Here is a 21,050-nt window from a genome sequence, read left to right as displayed (position 1 = left end):
TTTTCCTTCAGGATCTCTAATGGAGAATTGAAAACGCTGTATGGTGGGCAACAGACCAGCAGCAGAAAACTGCTTCTGACTGTCTGGGATGCTCACTGGATGAGAATCAGAGCAGTGGATGTCATGCTGAACTAAAGTGAGGCTTTGAGCCATTATCTGACCAGACAATTCTTACTTGGAACTAATTTAGAAAACTGCTATTCAATTTTCATTCCGAACATCAAGAGTTTCTCTTTCTTTTTTTCCCTTTTATTCAGGTAAAAATATATTTGATGTTTATAGGACGGTGTATGATTTGACACAGACTTCCTGAATGTTGCTGGAGAAGTTTTAGGAAGTATGATAACGTGTTAGTGGTCTGAGCTACAGCTATGTTTATTTGAGAAATTGGACTCTTTAACTAAAGAATTGCACATAAATAATTATCCCAATTCTTCCTGCTACCAATATTAAGCAGATACTGCTGAAAATATAAAATATGTTTCTATTCAGCCATAACTCTGGAGAAAATTAAGCATATACCCCAAACTGAAATGTGTCTACAATGGCGGGGTAGGGGGGAAGTACATCAGAACTTTTTAAAAATATTTTTAAGAATCCCTCTAAGTCACTGTTTTCTACTTTGTAACCAGTTTTAGAATGAAAGAACATGTTGAGAAGATTGGAAAAAAAATTGTTTTAATATTGATAGGGAAAAAAATGCAAGATGAAAATATCAACAGGTCAGTGTCTCTGATATCACACATGGATAGAGTGTCCTGTTGGGTTGTGCTGAATTCCCTTAGCTAAATAAAAAAAGTGCTATAATGATGACTGCTACTTATTCTCCTTACCAATGTCCTAGAGAAAATATGAAATATTTAAAAACACCAAATCTTTCAGCTGTGGGTTTTGAAAGCATGTTTCTTTCCTTTCATGATTTTGCAAATATTTTTGAAAATTTGAGAATTTTCAAACACTTTAGAAAGATAAAATGAGTACACTCTTACTCTGCACCCATGTCTCCTACCTTATTAAATAATGAAAAACATGTGGATTTCAAGCAATGTCTTTTGATGACTGGTGAGGACAAGAAGAGTCCTTCTTAGAGAAAGCCAGTAGGAAGCAAACACAAGCCTTATGGATCAGGAGGGATTTTGTCATTCTCATTAATCTTGATTTTCCCATTTAATTGTGCATGTCCTTTTTGCCATTTTCTCCTGAGATGCAAGAATTCTCCGTGTCTGAAGGGGACCAGCTTCTGTCTAAATAAGTGTTTGAAACCAACTTCCACAAATCTATCACCTTCAAAGGAAGTGTTACAATTAAATTATAAAGTGCTGAAATTGTGTTCTTTCCTGAAATAGAGAAAGAAGAGAACAAGGTCCTGCCCCTGCATCATACAGTCAAGAAACTGACTCCAACAATTTGTTCAGCACCTTCTGTGAGGTTTTAAACTTCCAGCTGTCAAAGACTTCCATGAGTTATTTCACAGCATCCTGAAGTAAAGAGAACTTTAGGAGGGAAAGCATTGTTTGTGATGCACTTAGCTAAAGAACATAGGTAGAATTTTATTAAGTATTTTCTTTCTGCTTAAGGAATCAGGCAATTCCTGTGTGATACTGTAGAATTGAGGTCCAATGAATAAAATATTCCATTTCATCATAAAATATGATGTTTATTAAATGCACATTTAAAAATAAATCACTGGATACATGCAGATCTTGCAGCGTTATTAGGTAGGGCTGGATTAATCTGCCTGGTTCTACTAGAGTTTATTTGCAAAAAGTAACTTATTACACTGTAGGATTTGCTATACTGGCAGTGCATCCCGCGATTTTATTGTGACAATTACAGCTTTCAGTAGTCAAGAGACAAACTCCATAAAAGTACTCTGAAATTACATATTTGGAATTCCATCCCTGCCTACAACTCTAAACTCTGAAGAACTTAAATTTTAATAAAATAACTCAGGAGTATTTAATTTTCCTCTGCTCTGGATCTGGTACCTTATTACACCTATTCTGTAAGCTATTAAATGTTCAGTCCTGTAAAGCCTGCATTTGATCTTCGGAATGTGCAGAGATGCCAAGGTATGACTGAAGGAAGCATGGAAAAGCAGAGGAGCAAAAATGCTATTGACTTTGTTGTGTTAGTTACAACTTCAAATGAGAATGCACAATCCTACTCTCTCTGTATCCACAGTAACAGGAGGGAGAGAAGGAATAGAGTTGATTTAATTGTGAAGACATAAATAAAATTTCAGGCCAGGAAAAAAGAAGCCATTGCATAAATACTAGACCATTTTCTGGTACATTCAGCCACCTAGAGAAGAAGCTCATCATTGTATAATGACATAAAATCAATATCTTGCAAAAGTCAGAAATAAGATCATGAAAGAGCAATGTGTTGTATCTGCAAAGGTTGCATATATCCAGTGTGGTATTTAGGATATCAGACTTAACGAAGGGAAAAAGGCAAAAGTCTTTTTTATTCAGAAGTGAATAAACAACAATGTGAATAAAATAGGCATTTAACAGGCCTCTATTTATGTTTTTATAGAGATGAATTTGGATGGGTTTGAAGATTTCTACTTTCTGCAATAATCACTCCTATGAAGTACTTAGAAAATAATCTTTTAGAAATATTTCCATTACGACAGTAATTGGTAATATGAAGCAAAACTGAAAAACGTTTTTAGATATTGAGAAAGCAATATTTATTATATTTCAATAACATTTTCTAGGGTACTACTTGCACAACCCTGACCCTATAAAAGGGGAGAGGATGATGATCTCCCTTATACTGGAGAAAAAAAATCCTAGTGACTATTTATCTGCAGGAACCTTTGGAAGATTTATATCATTAAAAATTAAACTGGTAAAGAAATATTGATGCAACAGGGAAATGACTGCATTATTCCATGGGATTGACATAATAAAAAACTCAATAAATCAAGTAATTGTAAAGTGTAGTGGATGTTTTTTCATACAAATTTTTATTGCATATGTCAAGCCTTTACTTAATGATATTAATGCAACCTATCTGCATTCAATTCATCTGCAGTGGAGTATCTCAAGGTGAAATTTGGCCATGCAGGACAGGTTGACATGGGAATGAGTTCATTTTTTAGTGCTGGGTTTTGTAAACGGACTCAATCCCATTACATTCTTCCAAATGGAACCTACTTGAGTAGTCATTCTACCCATGAGGCACTGTCATGGAATCACAGAATCTTCTGAGCTGGGAGGGACCCACCAGGAGAGGATCCAGCTCTTGAGTGGTCTGTGCAGGGCTGGAACCCGTGGAGCTGGCATTATTAGCACCATGCTTGACCACCTGACCAATCATCACCCTCCTGCATTTCTAACAAACCACCTCACATAATCTGACAATGTAAAAAAAATTAGCTCTTCCTTCCTATTTTTTTTTTCCCTTCTCAAAAGCTCCATTTCATAATTAGAGTGAAATGAGAAATTTTTAAAGCAGAGAACAGTATACAAGTAACTGTTTCAAGGATTTGGATCCTAGTCCAAGCTGATGGACCAAAGATTTGAACATGTTCCAAATGAACATCGTAATCACTGAAATATTGGCTATTCAGAAAGCAAGTGCAGAGCTCTGGTACTCACTCTGATATGATCAATTCTTTCCTGAGCCTGAGAAAATTATACTGTCAAAATTCCTTCTGTACAGGAGTAAGCATTTAGTATAAAAATTTCCTGATAAGTGCAAGTACATAGAGGGATGGCAGGTGATGTCCGTTCAAAATCTAGGAGCTATTGCATTATTTTTCCTACTGCATTATTATTATTATTATTATTATTATTATCATTATTATTATTATTATTATTATTATTATTACTACTACTTAATGATCACTTCAATCACTTTGTGTTGATTGGGACCATCAATTCCGAATTTAGCTTTACAATGAAAATGGGAGAGCATATAATGCCTTCTTTAATATATTGATTTATGGTGGAAAATGCACGTGGTATGCATGTCTAATGCGAAAAAGGTAACCACGAGGCAGAGTATATGGTTACCTAAATATTTGATTTGTAAAAAGAGCATTGTGATAGTGATTTCAAGCAAATGGGGATATTTATGTGAAAAACAAAATGAGAAAAGGTGAAAGTGTGGCTTCTAATGAAACTGCTACCAAATATGTCATCTAAGATGTAAAACAAGAGGAACCAAAACAACACAAGACAAAAAAAAAAAAAACAAAAAACAAACAAAAAAACCCCCCCGCATGTTACAGGGACAAATTTTGAGGCATCCACTTTGTATCACAATCTGTTGTTGTAAGTGTTGAAATTCAGCTGCAAGTCATCCACTGAGAGTTCCCCCGGGGGAGAGAAGGTCTCCTGTTGTGCCACTCAGTCTCAGCAGAAAACAGGTGTGTGTGTGTGTGTGTGTGTGTGTATACTGAAAACACTGCTGCAATACACACATTTCCATCCAGTCTGGGACCTGTTCAGAGATGTGGCTGAACCAGATCTAAAATAAACACACAAGTGATATTAAAGCTGCAGTGTGAATTTGTGCATGTCATATGATGCTGAAGAGTTATGTATAAGCAAAACAGTTGGAGGGGATGAAGAGTACATAAAATTCCTAAATCTCCATGGGGTATACAGACTTTTATATGCATCATTCCAGTACATTTTGATTAAAGTAATTTAAATCTATGCTGGTGCCAGTCCTACCAACAGCACATATTTCACTGACTTTTTTTGTCCAACTGAATTATTTTTATTAACTTCCTTTTGGCTACTGATATCACTAAGAATTTCAAAATCAGTGCCTGAAAATTGGGATCCAATTCATCAGCTGAGAATGAGAAAAATGATAATTGAGATAGGAAGCTCTGACGTCAGAAAGCCTTTCTAAGAAGAAGTTAAACCCCACTGCTACCAAACCTGTGATCTGGTAGTGGTGGACATACACTGATTTCATAACAGCACTGCAATTGAAGCTGGATGCAGCATCACTAAGGCTAGGCCCTGCTGTACTACACTGCACCCACACACCTCTGCTCTGCTTTTAGCACTCCACTATACCCCTGCCTGCCTCACAAATTGCTCACCACAGTTTCAGAGAAAAGCTGTCCTGTGACAACTTTGGTTTTGGGGCAGAGGTGATGTGGTTTTGACAGATGCTGTATATAATTTATTCCTAATCTGTTCTTGGTCTTGGGGTTTAAGGTTTTTTTCATTTAAATCTGGACTAGTAGATTTTATAATTGCCTCTGAATTACTGAGTTATGATAATGAATGGCTTACAGAAGGAGCCTCTATTAACAGCAACAAAAGACCTACAAAATGTTCACCCAAGCTGAAACTGTCCTTTGCTGAGAAGGCTGGTAAAAGACTCACCTCCTTCGTGCTTCCTGCACTTGGATGATGTCAGTGAGAGATGAGTGCTTCCACTGAAGGATGCTATTCCCAGGTGTCTGACACAGAGTTCTCTTCATCTCAAAACTGCTATGGATAAAGCAGGGGAGAAAGGGAAAGTACAGTCTACATAGTTCTCCTGAAACAAAATCTACAAAATCTGCAAATCTATGGCTTCCAGTGCTTGGCAGAAGGGAGGTAGCCTGTTCATCTTTTTCCTCTTGCCTATCACCTCTAAAATCCGTAAATATGCCTTGCCTTTCCTTTGACATTTGTGCTTATTTTACAGGTGAGGCCACTGAGTGTGAGTTACAGTTCGAAAGTCATTAGTGTTTTATCTTTATTTTAAAGAAAAGCATCAAAAGGAAAACTAAACCCACCCCCCCACTGAAGAGCAGAAGACAGTCACAAGACATCCACAGTTTTGTGAGAATGGCATGCTGATAGTGAGAGCATATAATTTTATGTCCCTCAAGTGGAGTCTTACCTACTGCCAGTAACAATATAATATTGGATTAGACAGATATCACCTCTGATCTTGAGTAGTAGTACCTATTTTGTCCTTACTTTATTAGTGTTACATTCTTGAAAAGTTGGTTATTGATGTTTGCCACGGAAAGCTCTGATTTCAGGATGTCCCCTCAGACTGTGACAACAGCTGAGGATTAAGGATGTCAGACTTCTGGATGACAGAAATCTCTCCAGACTTTCAAAGTTAACTGATTCTCACATCCCTCAGGCTCTCAAATATATGTATAAAATAAAATGTGCACAGCTTTAAACAAGTGCTGGTAGTGAGGAATGTTTAATCTTTAAGAAAATCCCAAAATGTCTAGGCCTGTATACAATACTGCAGTAATGTCTTCAATATCATCATTAGGAAATATATCAATTATCCATCTGGAGATTAGCTTGTGCTGCCGACACTGTGAAAGTGAAATGTACAGCTGAAATAAGCAGAACCATATTTTTTTTTAAGTGATTACATGTTTTTATAAAAAAATCATCAGTCAAGAGACAAGAAGAGATTTGAAGAAAAATCATAAATATATATTCATGAATTTCATGTATATATATATATATTATATATATATACACACAAACAAACACACACACATATATATATATACACACACACAGACACAGACAGAGTATTTGTAAACTCTGAAATAAATATTCTGAAATCAGGTAGACAGCTCCAGTATATCTGACAGGTGTTTGAAGGAACCACAGTTGAACTGGAGGGCACTTGACTACTGGCACTTGCAAACAAAATGAATTCAACTGTTGTAATTTTGCACAAGTGCCATGGGGGTTTGAGAGGTTGCTTTTTATTGTTAGTGTATTTTAATTAATTCAGTTGTTCTAAACAGATTATTTGAATGCAGATACTACTACAAGTAATGCATAAGAAAATAAGATACCACCTAAATAAGTGTATATCCACCTTCATAAAACTAATACAACTTTCTGTCATTCTCACTATAAAAAGCAGTGTGGTTAATCATGTGAAAATATTGGTGCTTTCTTCTAGGAAATGTGACAAGAACTTTGATTGCATAGAAATTGGATAGGGAAAAATGCCATTTCTTCAGTGTCAGACTAACTGCTGCTGCAAGAAATATTGGATGCAGAATTTGTTTTCTTGTTTGCTGTAGGGATGATTTTCCCATAGATCACTTCATTATTTTTTTTCAACTGAAGAAGATCTTTAACTATGTAAACATTAAACAGCCTGTTTTCAATCTATCTCTCTCATTCCTCTGTGTTTCCTTCCATCCTAGTAACTATGCACTAATATGCACGACAGATTTTTGGAAAATGCACCTAACAGTGAATTTCAGACAGGCTATGCTTTCAAGCTGTAGTTATCATGACTCTGTGTATCCCTCTTTTGAAGGTTTCCTTGAGATCTACACTAGAGGCCAGGCTCAGTTCAGAACACTATAGTTTTGAGTGTTTATAGCAGAAAACTTACTGTAGTCTACCCAATCTAAGACCTCCAAAGTCTGCAAATGACTCCTCTGATATGCAGCCAGGATTTTTTGCAAATACTTGCATTTAGTCTTGGAAACTGGCAGAGAAACAGAGCCAAAAAAATGGGAAAGAAAGGTGAGAAAAACTATGGATTGGGAGTGAAGTTAATTTCAAAGAGGAACTAATTTCAACAAAAGGAAAGCAAAGGAATATAGAATGTAAGACTGACTGAAATTATTGACAAAAATTGAATAAAAATCTGATTGCAAGTGGGATGGTTGGAGGGACTGTAAGACATGAGGCAGACTGGGACTGGAATTGAGACTAAACCAGCAAAAGACAGAATTTTCAGGGAAAATGTGCTTGATTCATCACGAGAAGCCTGTGAGAGCATGCTCATGGAATAGTGAAGTGAGCTGGCATGTTTTGGGGGGGAAATAAAAGGGAATCAGAACTAAGAAATATGTCAGGAGGATCAAACATGGCACCAAATGAAAGTGGAGTCCATGGCTTGGAGAGATTGAGTTCTCTGTTTATCAGCTCCTCTTTGTGAAATTTGCCTGTCAGGTGTTCCATAGCTGATCAACACAGGACCTTACAGAGGTTAACAATCTTGACTTATTCTACTAGAACAGGTGTCAATAATGGGCATGGGTTAGCTACATTTCAATTCAAAATTGCAGATTGGATATACAGGTGAGAAGGAAATTAATTTTAATATTGTAAAGAATAAATTGCAAAGGTATTTTTCTTGTTAAGTGTAGGTTAAATTAAGGTTTAAAAAATTGTGAATAGTGCAAATCTCAGCATGTAAAATTTAAAGAGTGTCATAATACATCGCATTGCTAGGCAAGCTCAACTAAATTCCTTTCTAACAAGGTTTTTTTTTCTCATGAGTGTATGTATCAGATTCTTTCTACTTTATATACAAGGTTATTTCTGTTTATGATCTGAGTTCAAATACACTGTTTCCAGGCTGGTAAACAGAACATCAATCTCATCAGAAAATTCATATATACAAAGCCAAATGCAATAGTGGAAAAGGAATGAGAGCCATGGAAAATATTTTCATGGACCTTCCCTTCCTATTTTACAGGGCAGTCACCTGTCTCTGCATTAGCTGGGTCCATCAACTAAGTTATTATCCTGTTTCCTGCAGTACCTTTCAATTTTGGGTTTCTCTTGTAAGAAGGACAGCTGGAATGCTGGGTATCCAAAAAGGTGGTCTCTGTGGAAGCTCAGTAGCCCAGAAAGGTAAGTGTCCAGGAAGTGAAGGCAGCTGGACTATCCAAAGATAACCAGTGTGAGGAAATGGACAATATGGGCATTTACCTGCTGGGCAGCCTGTGATGGAAAAGAGAGAGGTACCAGGAGTCTGTCCAAACAGGAAACACAGGTGTTCTGCCAACACAGGGGCCTGTGAATGTGGCAGCTGTGAGGAGTGGATGCCATTATATGTGATAACATGGCAGAAAGCTTCATGATTTGGCTGCCACTCTTGAATTAGTCATTTCTATTGAAAACTGTGACCGGCCTGATAGACAGTCCTATCAGCTACTCTAACTTTTGCCAAAACTGTGGCAAGATCAGAATGATAAGGCAATGTAGCTCTTGGCAATGTTACAAGTACAGTTTCCTTGACAAGCTAAGCCAGAAACTTGTTAGCCAGAAGATATGATTAGTTTGATAGAAAAGTGGAGAAAAAAGGTGAAGAGAGAAAACAAATCAGGAAGGAAGGGTAATAATGGGAACGCAGTTCCAGCAGGTGGCATTATGCAAAAATCAGCTAAATCTCATCAAGTGTTTTATTTTGCTAGCCTGGTCCACTCAGGATGCCTGATATGATATGGTGAGGAAAGTTCAAATACACATATGCCCAACCCTAAAATCATAAGAAATGGTGGTTTGGAAAAAGTAGAAATGAAATTGAGATATCAGCACCCCTTTGATCACTGTACAATCACCACTAACTGAAAAGTGACTTTTCACTCTCATAAACATCAATAAATCTAAGACTTTTTTGTAAATATTACAATAAGTTTACTTTCCAAAGGTATCTCAGTTTATTCCAGTAGTTTGTAGTGTTCTGACAAGAAGCCTGCAAGTCTGATTATTATATATCTTTCAATTTCAGCAATCTATTTTGATTTTCTTTTTTTTTTTTTTTTTTTTTTTGTTTTTTTTTTTTGTTTTGTTTTCCATATCACTCTTTTGCCTATCTGGTTCAAAATTTTATGCAACAGGCTGAACCAGCCCTGAAATTGTGAGCTGGCATTTGTTGCTTTGGACTACTTAGCACAGAGTCTTTTGCACATTCTGTCTCTAGAAAATGAAACTTTTTAAGTGCATCAACTCTAACAATTGAAATGTGGGCAAGTAATGAAGGGCTGTTACAGTTCACTGAGCATCTGTCATTCCTTCTGCAGATTCATCTAAGTCATCACCTTCCCTATCACTCCCCATAATGTGCCAGTCCCACAGATAATTTTACAGACAGTCTGTCCTTTCCAGCACTTGAGAAGAGCAAAGGTATGTTTCTGAGGCTTGTAGCAGCCTCATTCTGCTCTGTCCATAGCTGCTTCAAAATAACATTTTCTGCTTTAATGATTAGATTTTCCATTTCAATGCTATGTGCCTGCTTGTGTACTAGTCCCTTCTGTGCATACCTTGTCAATGTAATTAAACATTACAAATGCCCATTACAATATCTGCTGGAGGAGAATACTCCCAGCAACACTGCCAGATGTAATCCTCCACCTCAGATCACTGTAGTTAATGCACAGACCTTTCAGCAACTGGCACAAGTGAATGTATCACTCCTCTCATCCACCATGCTGTATCCAAATGTTTTCTTTCCTTTGGCCAGCTTTAATGCTCTTTTTTTCTCACATGGGTCTTGTTTTTGAATAGCAAGTTCTAATGGGTTCTGTAGTCTTTCTGTCTCACACAAGATTGCATGACTGGAAACCATCCTCAATAAAAGGCAGCTGGCAACTCATGGAAATGAATGAGGTAGCACCCAGACAGTAGGGAGACTGAGATGACAAGAAGGTGGGAAAAAGAAATGGTTATTTGTGTTGGAATAGACAGTAATCTCTCTTTGCTGATTTAAAGCTTTGCTTGGATGATGATTAGATTTTCATAGTGTGCGGTAATTCTGTGTTTTGCTTTTGGAAGACTGAAGCAGCTTCAGTAGCTTTTAAGGAGCTCCTGTGTATGCCCTAGGCTGTCCATGAACATTAAAGATTTCTTCCCCACTGACCCCCACCTCATGATAGAATTAGCTGGCCTGAGGTCTTCACACACAGAAGAGACAAAACTATTCCTCATCACTACTGGTGGTAGCTGCGATACTTTTGGATGCTGAAATAAGACTGTGATTTGTGTATCTGAGAGACGAGCTTACATCTAAACTCAGTGAACAATTTCTGGATTTTAATTCTCTTGCCCTAAATGCTGCTTATCTGAAACACTCATGTTTAAATGATAAGAAAAAAAAAAGAATTAATCAAGTGCACCTCTCAGTAGAGACATATGATACTCTGGACTTCAAAACAACTGTAAAAAGAAAACAGTGCTTGTAACTAATGCTCTTATGTAGTCAAAAATAATATTGCTGGCATGGAGAACAGAGAGAAGCAGAAAATGCAAAACTTCTTCTGTTCTTGGATCAAATCTTGAGAAAGGATAGGTTTGTGTATTTTAATATTTCTAATTTATGATCTATCTGTTCATTTTACTGCATTCAGCTGTCAAAGAGAGTGTGTTCTTTTACTACAGACGACTGCAAAGTGTTACACTGTGAAATTGCTCTGGGTAAGAAGGTTTTTCCTGTGAGAAGACAGTATGGCATATTCAGTGTGTACTGGTTAGTGGTTCTCTTCTGATATGAGTGAATTTTTCATGAAATAATTATTTTGAGAAGAAAGGCTAGTCATTTTCCTAAAAACAGATCAAAATTTCACTATAGGTGTCAGCTGCTTGTGAAAGATAATTTTACATCTGCGAGCCCTTAGAAAGGGATTTGTCCAAGTTCAACCCAAAGAAGAGCAATGACAGAGTTCTGAAGTTCTGAGTTCAGAAGCTTTACCGGTATGAAACCTCTTACCATTAAATTAACATAGAGTGAATAAGGAGAGAATTAAGGCATTTCCTGAGTAAGTAAGGGAAAGGCTATCTGTCTTTTCAGAGTAAGCACCTCAGTCAGTCAGTTAATCAGACACTCTTTAACAGCAATAATTTACGAGTGAGATCTGTAGGTAAAAAAGATTTCCCCTCTACTCTAGTCCTTCTACACTCTCATGTCGTACTTTCACCAGGTTTCACCAGATAGCTTCTTCTGCCTGTACAGATGTGGATGCTAAGAGGTAATTCACACTTTTGAACCAACTTTTCTTTGTCTAGGATTTAATATTTCATGTGGGCTTCCCTCTCAGGCCTATCTGGTCATGGATTCTCCTTTACACTTTTCTTACAAGCTGTGACTCTAAAAAATAAATTCAGGCTTGAGGTAGGATAGCCCCTATCCCCTAACACTAGGGATAGCCCCTGGTTCAGGAGGGCTCCAGGTTTCTGGGAGGACACCTGGGCTTGCTTTAGCTCTATTTACACCAGCTTGGAAGCTACAGCATCCGTAGGGAGTTGAGAGCGAGATACTGCCCATGCTTTTAGCATAACGTGCTTTTGCCTAGAGGCTGATCTAAATGGGAATTGGATTTGCCGAGGCTGTGAGTGCGCTCTGCTTTGGACAGTGTTCACGGGGACGGTACGGCTCCATGGCAGCCCATGTGTAAACCTGGAACATCCTGAAGGCAAAGAGTGTATGAGTGAAACTGCCCCAGACAGTGCAATATTCCAGTCTAACTGAGCTTCGACTTGCTTTCTTAAATTTCACTTTGCTTGTGAATTAGAGTTCCAATAAGCAGGATACTTTCCTTCCACTGTTGCATGAAAACCTCTTTCATCCAATGCAGAAGAGTTTCAAAGATCACCAACTAATGAAATAGAAGTAATTAATTTAATCAATTAAATAATCTATTCTATTTCCCTTTTTATTTTTTTTTTCCACAGAAAGGTCTTGCAAGGATAACTCAGGGGAAAGAGGGCAGGGGAAAGAGAGATTTCCTGATGAGATTTGTATTTACCTCCTGGGGCAAATGTTCTTTGAAATAATTTAAAGTGGCAAAAAGTATATTTAAGCAAATTAGAACACCTTTTTTATCAGCAGCATTTGCATCATGAATCACAATATGTGTCACAAGTCAGGGGAGAGCAAGATCCTGCTGTATGTGGTTTGCTGTCTCTCTCTTGCCCAGTATTCATTCTACAAAGTTTTGTAGCTGTGTTTTGCTAAAATAAAATGTCAGGCACACTAAAATATTTCTAATTTAAAAATTTTGGTAAAAATATATGAAAAGCAAATTTGATTTCTGTTTTAAAAATTGTGTTAATGAATAGGAAAAAAAAATCAAAGTGTATCTTGACATAGTTTGGAGGATTCAGCAAACCAATTTCCAACAATATTTAGAAGTGCCTTATACACTCCATTTTAATAAAATCTGTCAATATCTTGGACATTGAAACAGTGAATGCTTCTGGCAAAGACATCATTACAATTCAGAAGAGTTTATGCCCATGTTCTTTTAAATAGTTGTGGTGCAATTTTCAACCGGCTCTGCGGATACCATGAAGGTTTATGCTACCCCTCTCTGTTTCTGGCAATTATAGGTAATTTCTTTCCTGTATTCTGTAATTTGATTTTTCTCCATTTCTGTTTTCCTCTACCCATCCATCTTTTCCTCCAAGCTTATCTTTAATGTCAGCTGAAGATCAGCATGAAAAGATATGATTATATTAGAATAAACTTGTATGATTTTTATTATGATGACAGATGTAAAGCTTTTTTGTCCCTTGGAGATAATGATTAAATGTCCCCTTGCTTTTGCATTGAAGAAAAAGTATCTGAAGTGGAAGAGCAATGCTGAATTTTTGCCCATGAATCTATTTATCCTGACAATTTAAACTCAGAACTGCACGAATTATCAGTATATAATATAAATATTTTCTGTAAATCTTATTTTTTTAACCTTTGACTTTATAAACATATGAAATTCAAGACAAAATTGAAACAATCTTCCTCATTTAATTATAAAGTTACTTTTTGATATTTCTCTCTGAAGAGATAATTTTTCACACAACTAATTGCTACTATGGTGTATCACAGATTTCCTTTCGATATTTTTTAACATCAAATGCATAAAGGCTAAACAAGTATATTTTTTTGCAGGTTTTCTATCCACAAATAGCCCATACCTCATGATCTCTGAACAGACTTAAAGTATCACCTGTCAGCAGCTAAGAAGCTGGAATAAATCTAGGAGCAGGGAGTACTAGATAGGCACACTTATGCTGTGCTGATTTAACCTAGAGTCCAGGTCTTTTTTTCTTTCCCCAGCAGCTCATGTTAGAGTTCAGTGCTGATAAGGTGATACAAGGTCTTGGCAGGTGCTGTGAATAAGCATAGTTAAAGGGATTTTATACTGAAAGCTTCTTATAGCTCCTCAAGCATGCCACATGGTCTCAGGGTGCACTTGCTCCTGCAGCAGTTCTTCAGCTGATAGCAGAGAAATTTTCCATTCTGTGCAGTCCCAAGAGAAGATAAAAAGGCAAAGAGTTGGGTTTTTTTAATTTTTTGTTAAATAATAAATCATATTTCTAAATTTTCCTCCTGTAGCTTACCTGATATCCATTTTATTTCAACAGAATTTGACTAACACCAGATACACCTCACAGCTTTTACAAATAGTACTTATATGGGAAATTTTATGAAAACTATTGCTTTTCTAGTTAGTCAGCATATTATCTCATAGCTTACAGAAGTGACAATCATAATAGCCAAAAACAGAAAGGAAATGCAATTTTTCATTACAGATACATAAGATACATAAAGATACAGTTCTAGAAATGACTTAAATGTTTTATGTTTGTAATATTGAGATCACTAATACTTCTTGGAATTTAGAGACCTGTTATTTTATTGTATTAAATTATTTTTATCACAGACTTCTTGAATTTCACAGGATGCGAAATGTTGTGAGCAATTTCAGTCTTCTGACTGTATTAAGAAGATACTCAGGTCTATCAATACAAACACTGATATTTTATCCAACACAAAAAGTGAGTTTGTTAATATGCAGTTTGAAACAATATAAATCTTGATGTTCTTTGGAACATGAAGATGGCATATGTTGAATACTTCCATAAGAAATATTTCAACCTATCTATGATTCATTAATATTTTGAGAGGAACACAACAAAGCTGTAATTCTGTCAGACTGTCTTCTGGACTTGATGTGCCTCAGAACTGGGCAGCCTTGGGTGTGTCAGTGAGAGGGGGTAATCAGCCTTTGGCAGTTCAGGTCTCTGTGTGTCACCAATGTCCTCGTTGCTATGATATGTGTTCCAGCAGGGGGAAGCAATTGGTTAATCAGAAAACTTGGATTGATGCAAAGCTCTGGAAAATTTTGAAGATCCAAAAGTAGAAAGGCTGAAATGCAACGTGTACAATGCAAGCCACGTAAGAGGTAGTTGACCAAAATAGTAGAGCTGGTACTTTTCACGCTTTTCTACTTTCCTTTATATTATGCTGTGTGTGTATATTTGCACTTAAAGCCAATTGTGGTATGAAATTATATCTTTATTATTTTTAGTTTACTGTTAGCATAACTACTACATTAAAATTCTTTCCAAATTATGCTGACAGCAGGCACTGTGGTGTGGCCAGGTGTGTTGACTCTGCATCTCTACATTGGCACCACAGAGGAGTCTTTTCATGCAGACCTTACACCTGGTTTAATTTGTTGCAACCCACTATTTCTCATGTGGAAGCGTGGAGTCTGTTCTCAATGGGCCATGAGATGTCCCTGGCAGGAGATCCCTGGCTGTTGAGGCAGGTGTTTTGTAGTCATGGTCCGTTCCACACCCATCGTGGAGTTTCTAGGTGCAGGGGCATCACTCAGCCATGCTGGGCACTCAGCCTGGGACAGTGACCTAGCAGCAGGCAATGCTGCTTGGCACACACTGGGCCAGGTTAGAGGATTCTGAGCTGCTGGTGCCCAGGTGCATGCCGTGTCCGCAGTGAGCGAGGTGTGCTGCCCTCCGGATGGCAAATCTTGCTGTGCCATCTGGGATACTGCCATGCTCCACCGCGTGCTCAAACAGCTGCACAATATTTGTGGCTGGGAAATGTGGTCGTGTAACATCCTCAGGGTGCATCAACAATTCAGGGTAAATGCAGCTACAGGTAACTAGTGCAGGTATGTGTCCTGAGAACACCATTAACTTTATTGATGATTTAGCTACTTCACACGCTGCATATCCTTAAAGAAGAAGTCAATGTTATACATCACTGGATTATGCTGCCTTGGTGGATGTTTGTTTTTGAAAATCCAGGACTTGAATTTATATACCTGTATTTATTGTTACATTGGATTTCCCTGCTGCCAAGTGCTCTTGTGACCTGATCTCTCCTTTACATCTATTTACATTCTATTAGAGAGCTGTAGTCATATGGTGAATAAAGAGCAGTAGGCAGGCTATTTGGTGACACAATAAATTTTGCTGGTAAGCTGTGAAGCTGTATTATCTGCTTATTTGGCCAGAGTGGCTCTTGTTTCCGTGGTCTATAAGATCTATCTTTTTTGCTTTGCAAAGACAATATATAACAAGAGTGTTTTCAAAGTAGTTCTCAGGAAACGTATGGGTAAGAAAGAGAGGAAGAAAAGAAATGAAAGAAAGAATCCTGAAAATCTTCTGACAGCCTATAATTCAGTGATAACATTCCAGAGTCACAGACAAAGTTAATACAACTGGAAATTATATTAGCCATGCCTGTATTTTTCTGTCACTTTCTGTCCATTTTTATTTTATGGTCATGTTATACTGCTTACTGAGATTATGTTTGTGATGTTCTGTCTTTATTACTTTGTGGCCTAACCTTTCAAGTCTGAGCTTTCATGGACCAAACAATAAATTTTGCTATAACAACCTCGCTTAATTCCCCTATAAAACTGATGTTTCTTGATGCTTGTTCACTGATGTGTACTATAAATATGGCATCCATAAATTTTAGAATTTAGTCTTATTTGATCCATACAAAACAATAGTAAAAGTCTATAAAACAAGAAACAGTAAGAGGAGATTATTCAGTAGTAACTGCATCTAATCCTGCTCCTCAAATGAGAAAGTATAATTCAAAATATCTTGAAAGGCAACATTTTTCCAGTTTTACATTTGCAGTATGACTGATTGCTAAATTCCCTCTTTAGATGTTACTTAAGGACTGAAGTGTTACTGGGAGAACACATGGATGGAGGGAAGGGTAATGAGGAACAAGACCTCTGTCAGTACATGTGTGAGCTGTGGAGCTGTGTGAAGCAGCAAACAATTAGTTACCCTCCTCTCTGAGGAAGTAGGGAAAGGCAGGCATGCCTTCCTCCTCTGATGGTGAATGCAGTCCTGCCATAGGGATCCGTGCTTAATGGATGACACTGCCTAGCATGAAGCAAGGAGGAGAAAAAGGAAAGCTGTTTTTCTGAAAAAAAACTTTCTGTATTAAAAACTCTTGCCAGATCTTCTTTTACATTGGACGTAAATAACAGCCTAAGCTCAACTGTCATTTTGTAATAGTCTGTTGCTCTCCTCTAGATTCCAGATGTGCACTTCTAATAGCAATACTGATGCAGCACATTCTGATTAACACTAATGATACAACTGTGAACTGACACTGGGACAATGCAAATGTTTCTTTGGACTGCTTCAGCTTTTTACCTTAGACCTACCCCAATCTGTCTTCACATGAGACATTCTGGCAGTGACTTTCTCTTACAAGATTCCTGGTGGGATTTGTGTAGTTTTTCCCCCTTGCCTTATTTTGTTTTTCTTGGACTTTCTTGAGCCATACTCCTGTACAGTCAGATTGTTTTATTGTACAATCAGTGGCTAGAATAGAGATGTCTTAAAAAGAAAAATGTGGAAAGGGAGAAACCAATAGCCGATGATTAAGGACTCATTGGGACATGATGTATGAAATTATACAGAGAGAAAATTGAGAACAGAGACAATTTTGACAGCTGATTATCCTCCTGCCTTCATATTTCAGCCATCCCAGGTCTGTCAATTGAATGGTTGACAGATATATTTTTCCAGAATATATTTATAATTAATAATTTCAAGTCTAGCAAGAAGTTCTAGATAAAAAGGGCTGGGTGGAAAGAGTCAGTTTCAGAAGGAAAAATTATCTGCATTCTTTCAGCATCTATGTTGACTATTGCAAATATTTGTGAAATGTTCTTTATTTAGTCTTTCTAAGCCTGCAAAAGTTCTTATTATTTTTAAACATAAGATTATTCACAATTTGATTACGTTAAGAGAAATAAGTGCAAGAAGGCAAGTGTATCTTTATTCAAATAGAACTGAATCTTCTCCTATAAATATGTAAGTGCCTACATGATGTCATTGTATGAAATTATGTTGAAAATGCGAATCTCAGAGAGCTGTTTATAGTCCTACTAAAAAAAAAAAAAAGTAACCTTAAGGATTCAGGAAGTTATATCAGCTAAAATTAGGCACATCTCAGAACTGGTTTACATCAATTTTCTTTGCAATTTATGCTGGCTGCTCAAATATCATGGAAGTAAAAGGTACAAAAATGAATGGGTGGACTGACAGATGGATATGAAAAACCCGAAAATTAGTTTAAATTTCAGGATTTGAATAAATTAAGCATGACAAGCATAGCACAGGAACCCATTATTTATTTAGTTAATTTTGCTTTGTTTTTATTATAAAAAATTGTCAGTACATATTGGAAATCTCATTTCTTGCAGAATAAAAGAACATGAAATTGGCTTCTGATGATGCCAAACCCAGAACTGCAAGAAAACACACATTTTGCTGGCAGGATTAGGGTGTGATTCAGAAAAATATGGTCATGGTTTAAGAAAGTTTTGCACAGTTTTGCTCCTGAACTGACAAAATAAATTTTAATTGATATCATTCCTCACCTCTCCTTATTATTAGATTATATGTAGATAATATCAACAATAAAATGAAGCCATTTTAACTGATGATTTTCATCAGGTGATGGATAGCATTTGAACATTTTGTGTTATTCAGGGATAATGCATTATTGAATATAAGCCAAAACATGAATTTCTGGAGATTTTGTATATTACTTTGCAGTGGAAAGAATGTTGTGCACATCAGAATTTAGAAGAGGAGCTCGACATGCAATGATTTGTCCTTTCTTTCCTAAATGAATACATATATAGAGGTTTATTCCAAAACAGGAAGTTAGTTTCTTTTGTTCTTGGGCTGTATACTCTGATATACTGGCATCAAAAAAAATTACAGCCTGTTTTGGCTGCCAGGATAATCAAGTGCCAATAACTCTAACTATTCAAAGATGGAACAATCTTACTAGCTTCCCAATCACTGAAGAGTTATGAAAACACACAAATAATTTTCACATCTTTTTTGATCTAGTTAATTATAGTGTGGAGAGAAAGACTAGCAGCTGTCCTGCATATGTTTCATTTTTGTCCTCTTTATTCCTCCCTCCTGATTTGAACCTCACATGACTTCATAAGTATTTTGGATGTTAATAGACTGATCCAACTCTTTTTATCCATAGCAATCCATGGATATTATAACCCTCACAATAAAAGCTGAAAAAACATGCTAGATATATCTCTAGTATGAAAGTAAATCCCAAAACAAAATAGATGCTAGGTAAATATATTTTGATGAACTATTTTTAAAGGGCTTAGACAATTAGCAGTAAACATTTGGGCACCGTTTAGCTCATGCAGGCCAAACTTACACTGCAATAGTTTAGCCCATACAATGGTGTTGATTTTTAAATCAGATTTTAAGCACAAAATTAATTGTTTTAATTTTTTATAACAGTCAGCAGAGCTGGAGAATGATATATTTTTCTTAATGGCAATCTAAGAAAATTCCAGACAGGCTCACATATTGAGATTGCCATTAAAAGACCCAACAGTTGCACTGAACAGGATATATTTTGGAAACTAGTATTTGTTGGATAAACGTGGGTTCTTCCAGATAATTAATCAGCATGACTATTTTTATAAAAGCAAAAAAAAAATAGATAATTCAAATTGAAGATTAAAAATAATTATATATATATATTTATATAGGATTTGGCCTAAATATACTCACAGTCAGGCTTCAAATTCTGTAGACTTGAGAGTAGAACATAGTTTATGAAAGTTCCTATTTACGTTGTGTCTTCTGTTGGATCGTATTTTACTGATCTAAAGAATGCTTTCCTTTTTGATCTGCTGCAAATCTTTACAAGACTTCATAATTTCACAAGTCACTTTTGTAGCACTACAAAAGAAATGGCTTTTATTAAAAAACTCAACAGCTGACAAAAAGTTGTAAGGCAAACTTAGGTCAATTAGGGAAAAGTACAGACAAATCCAAATATACCCATGAAGAAACCCTGCAAAGAGAAGTTAAACAATTCTTGCTGCTGGGAATTCTTCTTGCTGGGAATTCAACTGCCAAATTTTAGCCATAAGCAAGTTTGGCATGTGGAATTGGTTGGTTGTCTAGACTACTTCGTCTAGCAACTGGAAAAAGACCAGCACTTCTGGTAAATATTTAAATTCCAACTAGCTTAAAAGACACCACCTGCAGTGAATATTTGAATATTTGAATATTTAATCAACTTCTAAAATGATTCAAATAAAAAACAATAACTCAACAAAAAGCATTCTGGGAAATACTAATAATATTGATTAAATATACCAAATTTCTTATTTCCACTGTTGTGAAAAATAGTAAAAAGTGTTTTTATAAATGTATCGACAACAAAAGGAGAGCCAAGGAAAATCTGCATTCTTCATTGGACACAAAATGGGGAACATTGTCACTAAGGATGTGGAAAAGACTGGGGTATTTAATGCCGTCTTTGCCTCAATCTTTGACGGTAAGACTGGTTATCCTCAAGGCAGCTGTCCCCTTGGGTTGGTAGACAGGGACAGGCAGCAGAAGAGACTCCCTGCAGCCCAGGAGGAAGAAGCTAGTGACCTGCTGTGACAGCTAGATGCTCACAGGTCCATGGAACTGGATGGGTTTTAGCTGAGGTCACTGAGAGAGCTGGCAGAAGAGCTTGCCAAGATGATCTCTCTCATTTATCATCAGTCCTGGCCAACCAAGGAGATCCCAGATGACTGGAGCTTGGCTAATGTGACACCCATCCACAAACAGGCCTGGTAGGAGGATCTGCAGAACAACAAGAGTATTCATCTTAATTTTTAGAATCATGGAATGGTGCAGGTTAAGAATGACCTCAAAAGATTGTCTGGTCCAACCTTTTGCTGGAAAGGAAGCCTAGATCACAGAATCAGGATCACAGAATCATGGAATATTCTGAGTTAGAAGGAATCCACTAATCCACTCTAGGACCTTGTCCAATAGTATCTTGAAAACCTCCAGTGTTGAACACTCTACCATGTATCCGTGGAAGAATGTTCTCACTGTAAAAAGTTTATTTCTTCTTATTATGGTCCAGTTATTAAAATTATTGAGGAATTCCTCAGCCCTAATTAAGTTGCAAATGATGGATTATGACAGCCCCTCAGCTGCACCTCACATGAATGT

This window comes from Cinclus cinclus, chromosome 4 (genome assembly GCF_963662255.1).
Source record: "Cinclus cinclus chromosome 4, bCinCin1.1, whole genome shotgun sequence".
NCBI lineage: Eukaryota > Metazoa > Chordata > Aves > Passeriformes > Cinclidae > Cinclus > Cinclus cinclus.
Note: the sequence above shows the minus strand (reverse complement) of the source record.